General features: G+C 38.2%; 1 pseudogene; it reads right to left on the bottom strand.

Moving 5' to 3' along the window:
* Positions 1-4,925: 4,925 nt before the first annotated feature.
* On the bottom strand, positions 4,926-5,099 carry LOC111558621 (annotated as a pseudogene).
* Between the last annotated feature and the right edge of the window lie 4,764 nt (positions 5,100-9,863).

Here is a 9,863-nt window from a genome sequence, read left to right as displayed (position 1 = left end):
TGTCTTCAAAGCAGCAGCATCAGTATCACCTGGGAACTTGCTAAAAATGGAAATTCATGGCTGGACTCCTGACCTACTGAATCAGGGGCTATGGGGTTGGGGGTCCAGCACTCTAATTCGACAGGCCTTCTACCCTGCTGCTGCTAATGCCTGGTGAAGTTTGAGACCTGTGCTATAATGATTAACAGAAAAAAATAATCACAATGAGATCACAATATACTCAAATTATTTTTGAGCAGTGTTCTATAGTACAATCATAAGATGATTGAGCCTGAATGGAATTCCAGGACACATTTGGTCCCGGTCTTTGTATCCTGTCAGGTGATACCTAAACAAGAGAGAACATTTCTAATTCTCTTACTGAGGTACAGGAATGGAGAGTCCTCCATTGTGGTCATTTCTATTTCACACTACTAGCTATCATGAAGATTAGACAAATCTGGTAGGATCCAACTATGACCCAAAGAATGGTATCCATCAGACAAAAATCAGAGGGAAGGCAGCAACGATGCTAATTGTGAACTGTGTTTTATGATATGAGAATCAGTAACTTCTTCCTCAAGTCTGGCTACTCTCTTTATTCTCTGGGAGACAGTTAGGAGCCTCATTTTGGAAATCTTCTAAATGGATATAGATTGATTGTCCTTATTTTAATAGTTGACAAAGTGAAATACTGGTGCCTCCAAACGAAGCTTTCTGAGAGCTAATGCACATTGCACACCATATCACACTTATTTAATGTACTTGTTTAACTTAAAACATAAAATAATATTCTTTATTATATCTTTGGAGAACAAAGAAAAGTAAATGAAAAGTAAGTTACTTGTAAAGCCCCCTGAGTTAACCAGCATTAGTATTTTCTACATAGTCTTCAAGTCTTTTATCTGTGCATCGTGGTTCTAGGGTACTTGTAATTTTGTACTTTCTGCTTAATTAACCCAGTTTATATATCACAAATACTTTATGTCATTAAGAAACCTTCATAATCATTGCTTAATATAATCACATAATACGCCAACATATAGATATGCCATGATTTATCTATGTTTTTATAATTTGGGGAATTAGAACTATTTCCATTCTTTTCTTTTTTAAACTTAACTCTTTAATAAAAATCTTTGCACATAAGGCTATGTCTAAACTGCTGGTCATTTTCATTGAGTATTTTCCCAAAATTGGTACTAGGAGGCCTTAATGCCATGACTATTTTAAAGCATTTGGTACTTTTTGCCAATTTTCCCCCAACAATGTTGTATTAATTTCTCTACCCACCAGCAGATCTTAAGATCTGTCTCATTTCACCTTCACCAGCAAGGTTTTCATTTTGTTTTAACTGTAGGTAAAATATGCTATTTCTTTATTATGTTAATTTGCATTTATTTCATTACTAATTAAGTAGAACATATATTCCAATGTTCATTTATTTGTATTTGCTCTTTTTAGAATTCCTTGCTTGTGCTGTCCATGTTGTTAGAGTCTGAGCACTTTTCTTATTGATTTTATAAACTTTTTCAAGATTTTTTTCTCTATTAAGAGTATTGAGATTTGAATCTACATTAAACAGCACATTAAATAATAAAAAACGGAACTAGTCAAATATAAGCCCGGGCAAAATTCAATATAAAGGTTTGTTTATAATGAGTGTCTTCCCTAGAGTGCTTGGTGGACAGCTCACCCAGCCTTATGTGCTCAACTGGAAACATCTGGTCACCTGCAAATAAGCCTCTCCTCCAACCTCTGTTATAATCCTCCTGGATCCATCACCTTTGCTTCTCTCTAGTCTAAGCCATCATCAACCATCACCTGGATTATTGCAAGCATCTCCTGATTCCTGGCATTATAACTGACTCCAATTTAATGGAAGTCTGATTATATTTCCTATCCCTTCTCAAGCTTAAACCTTGAGGTGGTTTCAGTGCCTACCTGTAGATTAACTTGATGTCTACCTACTGTGCTTAGTACATGACTTGTGTCTCTGTTCTCAAGCTTCATTCAGTACCGAGTTTCCCCCTCCCGTCTTTGCTTCACCCACACAGTTTGAGTTTGAGTTTCTTTGAGTTCCTGTAAATCACCATCCTTTCTTCAATTGCAGGATTTTGCCCAGGCTCTTTTGTCTTCCAGAAACATTTATTTATGCCTCCCCTCCCACCACATTCCCTTTATCTAGTTAACTTGTGGTCTTTTACAACTTTGAGGTTTCTGCTCAATTTTTTTTTATTACAATTCCCCACTGCACCCTACCCTCCACCATCTAGGTTAGATTTTTTGTGCATTCATAAATCTGTGCATGCATTATGTGCATTCATAAATCTGTGTTCCACTGCATTGTAGCACTCTTCTGATTGCAATTATACATTAATTACTATGAATTTGATTAATGCCTGTCTTCCTCACTATAGGGGCTAACTTTTTGTCTTCCTGAGAAGAGGTAGTTTTACAACTTGGAGCTAGGTGTCAACTGAAGTTAAACTCCTACCCTCCCAAGGACTGGGAGACAGGGGTGCTATCTTCCTTGATAATTACAAGTCAAAGCGATGGCTCCCTGAGAAGGACATTCCTGTCTTACAGAATTGGCAAAAGGCAATTAATAATTAATTAATCATTTGAGAAAGAGAGAGTGAGCATGAGCAGGGGAAGGGGAGAGGAAGAGGGAGAGGGAGAATCTCAAGCAGGCTCCCCATTCAGCTTGGAGCCCAACCCAGGGCTTGATCTCACAACTGTGAGATCATGACCTGAGCTGAAATCAAGAGTTGGATGCTTAATGGACTGAGCCAGGTGCCCTGGCAAGAGGCTTTTAAAAGATTTACATCTCAAAGGGACAAAGAAAGAATTCACAAGTTTTCTAAGGTAAATATTGGAAGAAAAGAGAGGCCAGAGGTATAGTCAAAAACTGTTTAAATTTAGAGCGACATTAAGGTTGTTCCGGTCACTCCCCAGGTGCAAGTTCCCTACCTTCTACTCAGGATGCTTGAAGGAGACCAGGGCTGCTGATAGGGAAAGTTCCCAAGAGAAGGTTCAGTGGAGTTGAGGGTATGGGCCTGGATCTGTGCTGGAAGACTGCTTTATCTTCTGAGACTCTTCTACTCTGCTCCAGGGTGACTGAATCTTCTCACCTTCCAGCAAACTCCTTCTCCTTCCTTTCATTTTCACTTCATCGTTCTCCTCTTCTGGCCTTCTCTAATATCTTGGAAGTGCTTTTGTTTCTGTTGTTGTTTGTTTGGTTTTGTTTTTTAAAGAACCTCTTAAAATGGTTCCACGAAGAGAATCTTTGCCTTGAATTTAGGTCCACCATCTCTCTGAATCTTGTTATGACTTCAGTAAAAGCTGGAGAGAGGAAAAAAAAGACTCTCTGGGTACCAGAGAGAGACAGAGAGAGAGAGAGTAAAAGGGATTAGAAACATCACATATAAACCAAATAATACTTTGAGATATAATCCTGCCTCACAGTAAAGCCCTGTTAGGACCCTTTGTGGGTCCACCTGTTCCAAACAGGCTCCTTGTCCAAAGGTGGCACTGGATCTGTGGAGACTCTTCTTCCTTATAACCTGTACACTGTGAATTTCCACCCATCTTTTAGATAATCCCATTCCCTACCTCCAAAGTGTGTTCTTAACCCAGAACTCACTCCATTCTTCTCCCAAATATCAAATATTTATTGACCACTGAGGATACCCACAGCAACAAACAAGACAAAGACAACCAAACAAAAACTTCCCACTTTCACAAAACTTTTACTTTAGTGGGGAGACACTGATAATAAAATAACAAGTTAAATGGTATAGTATAGCACAAGTTAAGAAGGGCTGTAAAAAACCTAAGTCAGAGGAAAAGGTGGAGGAGTGAAAAGAGGGAATAACCATTTTAAGCAGAAGGCAGTCGTGCTGGGTCTGCTGGAGACGATACAGTTGAACTTGAACTACAGCAGAACTTGAAAGATTTGGGTAACCGGGGAAGAGCGCTCTAGGCAGAGAGAACAGTGCCGTGGGAAGTTTTGCAAACTCAGCACTGTTGACATCTGGGGCTAGATCACTGTTGTGGGGGGCTGTCTATAGGATGTTTAGCTGCATCTCTGGCCTCTACCACCAGATATGGTGACCAAAAATGACTCTAGACATGGCCAAATGTTTCCGGTGGAGGTGGGCAAGTAGTCCCTGGTTGTAACTGCTGATTTAAGGCAAAGGTGCTAAGCTAGGAGTTTGCTGAAGTCAGGATAACCTTTTCTTTTATCCTCTCAATTGCATATGACTTATAACTGATGCCCAACGTGTGTGTTTTAGTAACTGGAACATTTTGGGCCTTAATAAACATTTCCTGACTTAATCTTCTCTGAGCCTCTTCCAATTTCTCCATCATCATCTAGAGAAGAAAAAATAACCTGAATATTGTTGTTCCTGTTGTTCCAGGGATTAGTTCCTGGTTTTTATGGATCACAATAGTCTTATGTATCAGTCTCTCTAGTCTCCCGGGAGGCCAGGGTTGGGTTTATTCTCTCTCTTCATCCTGTTTAACTCAGTCTAAACACACTCTTCTTTCTCCTCTCTTCATTGCTTTTTGTTATTGTTCCTCCTCCTCCTCCTCCTTTATTTTTCAGTTCCCTTAAACTTTCTTGTTAGGCTTCACCTAGTGAGACCTCTGGAGCTTCTCTTCAGAGTAAGATCAGCCCAGGAAGTCCTAGCAGACTTTAAAAACTTTCCAAAGATGATAGAAAGGTGAGAAGGAGGAAGTGAGAGAAGATGAAACAGAGAGACAGAGAGAAGAGATTATGTATACAATTTAAGCCATTATCATAAATAATTGAGAAGTAATTGACACCCTTTGTATTGGATATAACGCTGGTAGCCTATTTTTAATTTTCACTATGATGATTAACTTGGATTGACCCATTTATTTATTTATCTGATTTTTAGCTCAGACCCCTGCTTATTAGCAATGTGCAGTTACTTTTATTATCTGGCAATAATAAACCAATAAGCAGTAACATCCTTGCCTGAAGTAATAAATCTCTGAACTCCCTAACATTTTAGTTTTAATTTTTCTATTAGCAATAATCGCGCCTCGGATAAACCTCATTGGCTACGATACTGCCACTGTGCAAAGCTAGTTTTAATTTTTCTATTAAACTTACCACTCACTCTCTTTTATAATAATTATTGGAATATGCATCTTCTCTCTTCTGCTACATTCTATGAAGACAGGACCTTTATTTTACATACCTTTATATAAACCTACATAAATCACCAACAGCACCTAGTTTACTCAAAATTCCACATTCTCAGGAAAGAAAAGAATAACATCAAGCAGAAACTTGCATTTCCCAATCGCAAACCATCCCCTTAAATATATTTTGATCCAAGTCCTTCCTTCCCTGCTTTCTGATCTCAGTGGAATAGCTGCCATTTTCCTATCCAAGGCTAATTATACTTCCCCTGCCGGCCCTGCTTTGAGCTTTCCCACCTCTCAGTAGACACCTCTTCATAATGTATTCCTTCCCTCTCTTTTGTATTTTTACCTCTATCTCTTTACAGGCTTATTAAAGGTATAAAATACTCAACTCTCTCCAAACTTTAAAATAAGGGGGGAGAGAAGAAGAGAGAAGAGGAAGGTAGAAAGAGGAAGGGTCTGGAGCAGAAGGTCTCTACCCCTTGGTACCTTGTACCCAGACAACCTTTTGGTTCTAAAACACAATGTGTTTTGTCTTCAGGTTCTTTACTTTCTGAATGTCCTCCCTACTAACCTCACTCAATTGCTATTTAATCCTGGAAACTCAGACTAAGTCATTTCTCTCAAGAAGTCTTCTTTGATACTTCCAGCGTCAGTTAGGTATCCCTCCACTGTGTCCACATAATAATTACCATATGATACTTTTATTGCTGCTTGATTGTCTCCTGCACTAGACAAGTTGATAACAAAAATTGTATACTTCAGTTCTGTCTCCTTGTATGAATGAGGGAACAGATGATAACTACGTAATACACATTTGTGGAATGGAAAGTATTATTCCCACATGGTTTGACTTTGTAATAATGTAGTATTTCATTTTAATAAAAAGGAGATAACTAAACACTACAAGTGTTCATTTCTAGGTTCCATTTTTCGAAAATAAGTTTTATAACATGTTTACTTTTACAATAATGGAATGTTTTCCTTGTGAAATAGTCGCACATAAAGAAATGTTTCCTATATCCCTGTCCTAATTGATTGCCACTCTCCAAAAGAAACCACTGCTAACAATCTTTTTAGGCAGACATACACAGATAGAACTTTAGTTTTAAATATGACAGGCCAGTTTGGAGTATTTAATTTTTTTTTTTTTATTTTTTTTGTTCAACTTTTATTTATTTTTGGGACAGAGAGAGACAGAGCATGAACGGGGGAGGGGCAGAGAGAGAGGGAGACACAGAATCGGAAGCAGGCTCCAGGCTCTGAGCCATCAGCCCAGAGCCCGACGCGGGGCTCGAACTCACGGACCGCGAGATCGTGACCTGGCTGAAGTCGGACGCTTAACCGACTGCGCCACCCAGGCGCCCCTTAATTTTTTTTTTTTAACAAACAGTATTTTCCTTAAAAAATACTCTTGCCTATTACTCCGCTCCTAGTACCTCTTCAATCACTGCCCCAACTACCAGCAGTGAGGGCAGTCCTCAGACTCACATTTTCCTGGCATGACTATACTACACAAAAACATAGTAAAATAAGTTGGACAGGATATCAAAGAGGTGGATTAGAGCAGGATTTCCCAACCTCAGAACCAATGAAATTTTGGACTGGATAATTCCTCAGTGTGAAGGCTTTCCTATGCATTGTAGGATGTTAACAGCATCCCTAGCCTTTCCTCACTAGATGCCAGTAACATCCCCAGTTGTAACAACCAAAAATTTCTCTAGATATTGGCAAATATCCCTCGGGAGGCAAACGCACCCTTGGATGAGAACCACCAGTTACAGTAGTGGTTATCATTGCCTGCTGCTACTCATAATGTGCAGTGCCACATGTCTCTTGCCTCTGGATGTGCCAGGGGTTGTTCAGGATCTGGTTCGTGGCTATAGCTATAAACATACAGACAGATGTGGAAAAAATATATATTAAGTATATTATATATAGAATACATAATTTATATATATAAATAAATAATATATAATACATATTATATATAATAAATAAATAATATATAGTATATAATGTATTATATTATACATATTTTATATATAACTCAGATGGCAAATGAATAAGAGTAAACTGGCGGCAGGAACTACAGTCAAAATCATGTTCCAAGAGGGTCTGGTTAGGAGCCATAGCTGACATCAGCACTCTCGCTATAGATACCTCTGCCCTAGGTTGGGAATTTTCATTTGTACTTTTGTCTGCTCTGGAGACAAAGTCCAGGGTAGGGAAGCATTCGAAGGGCTGATCTTTGTCCAGTAGCTTCTGTTTTATCTTCTAAGAAGTGAAAGATAAGAAACAATCTGCTCTCTTTGGTCTCAGATTGGGTATTTTTTAACTCAAAATTATATGTGTTCATAACACAATCCCTCTGTGGTTCACTTTGGTGGTTCTTTAGAATTTTCTGCTCCTTTTCTCTGGACTTCCTTCTCATTACTCTCCCCTCACCATGCCCTCTAGGTCTTTTCTACCTCCTGACTTGCCCTCAGGGTAGTGGCTACATCGGGAGGAGTATCCAGATCCTTGGGTCTCTGAGTGGTGACTTCATGCTCTATCCTGAAGGCCAGCATTGAGACTTAGTGACTGTATATTGAAGAAAAAGGCCCTAAATCTTCTCTAACCTTCAAAGTGGAGCAACTATAAGACAAGTTTTCTCTTGCCAATATTGAGTTCAATGCAATCAATAGGGTTTCTTCAATGAGTTATTGTATGCAAAGGATGCCATTTTTAAATTGTCATATCAAATATTCTCTCCTCACCTAGAGGGAAGGTGTTAAGGGAATGCCGAGGAAAGAATAAAGAAAGGGAAGAGGGGAAGAAAAAATATATATGTATATATACATGCATACATATATATTGGGCAAAAAAGTAATTCACATCATCAGAAATGATAAGCTTCATGATCATCATCTTTGGGAAATATGTTTGACACATATCTCAGTCATCACCAAGGAAAATTTGTAATAAAGAGCAAAAGCATGCTGGAATAAGAGTTCAGATTCCCTTGGACCATGGTTCCCTTCCAAAAGCTGAATATTAATATTATCAATGACTTTTGTTAAAAGGCAAAAATTCTCTTCAAATTATGCTAAATTCATTATGGCTATGATTAGACATTGGGTTTGGTTCTTTAGCCAAAATGCATCATACACTGCAAAAACACTGCATTTCTGACCCTATGTGCCTATGCTAGGCACTGGTCTTGTGAAAAAGTGGTCTCTGCTCTCATGATCTAGGATCATAATGTACATAACAACACGTGCAATTCTGATAGATCCCATGGCTGACAGGTCCAGGGTGTAGTGGGGGCACAAAAGATGATTGGGAGGGGAGATCAGGCTTCCTAGTGAAAGTATTATTTGAATTGGTTCTTGAAATAGAATTTAAAAAATAGCTTTATTGTGGTATAATTTACCTATCACAAAATCCACTCATTTTTAAGAGTCCAATTCAACAAATTTAGTAAATTTCTGAGTAATGCCACCATCACCACCATCCCTTGTGCCCAATTGGAGTTCCTTCCCTTTCCCAGCCCAGCCCTGGCTGCCAGTAATCTACTGTCCACGTTTACAGATTTCCTTCTTCTGGATAGTCCGTATAAATGGAATTATAAAATAGTCTTTATAATGTCTGTCTTTAGTGTCTTCAGTGTCTGTCTTCCATCACTTAGCACAATGTTTTTGAGGTTACTTCATGTTATAGCATACATCAGGATTCTTTTCCTTTTTACTGCTGAAAAGTACTCTGTCATATGGATGTTTTGCTTTTGTTTTTCCATTCACTGATTGATTGACATTGGGGTTGTTTTAATTCTAGGCTATTATGAATAACACTGCTTTGAACATTCATGAACAAATCTATTTGTTGATATACTGCAGAGGAGTTAGGCCAACCCTGAAGTTTAAAGGGAGTACTATCCTCCACAAGATGGCCTCCTTTGCCTTATGCTTCTTGTGAGTCAGGAGAATCTTCACGGGAGGAAATGTGTTTGAGAGAAAAAGATAAGGCCTTATTTACTACATAACTATATCCTATTTCCTCTTTGTTTTGGATTTAAGAACTAATCCCTCCTTTATCTAGACAAACAATCTCCATATACTTTGGAAGAAAATGTTTAGTCTTCCATGGAACAGAAAAGACTGGGGTAAAATGTTATATAGCTGTATGGAATGGATTTCAAATTTAATAGCATACGATATTTTAGAGAATCTCATTTTGTGTACATGGTAAATAGAGTAGGTATCCTGTAGTTTAATAACTCTATAATGTTAGCTACAATACATCAATGTTTTGGCTGTAGAACACTTTTAGGCCTCCAAGGGCTCATTTAATGGGATAAAGTTAAGGTGAAAGAGTATTCTATCATAGTGATGTTACTTTAATGCAATCAAGCCAGGGTCAACTTATTCTTACGGCAGGCACATTTACCAGAGGGCTTACAAATCCATAAGAGTAGTCCATTTTTCTAAAGCATATTTTATATTAAAACTAAGTTGCATAGATCACAAATGAGAATGCCCAAACCTCATAAACTCTTAAGATTAAGCATGAAGCTCTAAAGACAATTCACAACTTCAGTAGAAAGTTTTCGGACTAAGTGTGAGGGATACATATTTATTCCCTTCTGTTGCTGTTATTAAAGTTTAAAATTTTTGAGAAGCTCTTTCCTATATGTCTCTGTGTATCTGTTTTGCCCATACCTC

Source organism: Felis catus, chromosome F2 (assembly GCF_018350175.1).
Source record: "Felis catus isolate Fca126 chromosome F2, F.catus_Fca126_mat1.0, whole genome shotgun sequence".
NCBI classification, from domain to species: domain Eukaryota; kingdom Metazoa; phylum Chordata; class Mammalia; order Carnivora; family Felidae; genus Felis; species Felis catus.
Note: the sequence above shows the minus strand (reverse complement) of the source record. Positions and strands in the feature narration are given on the sequence as shown.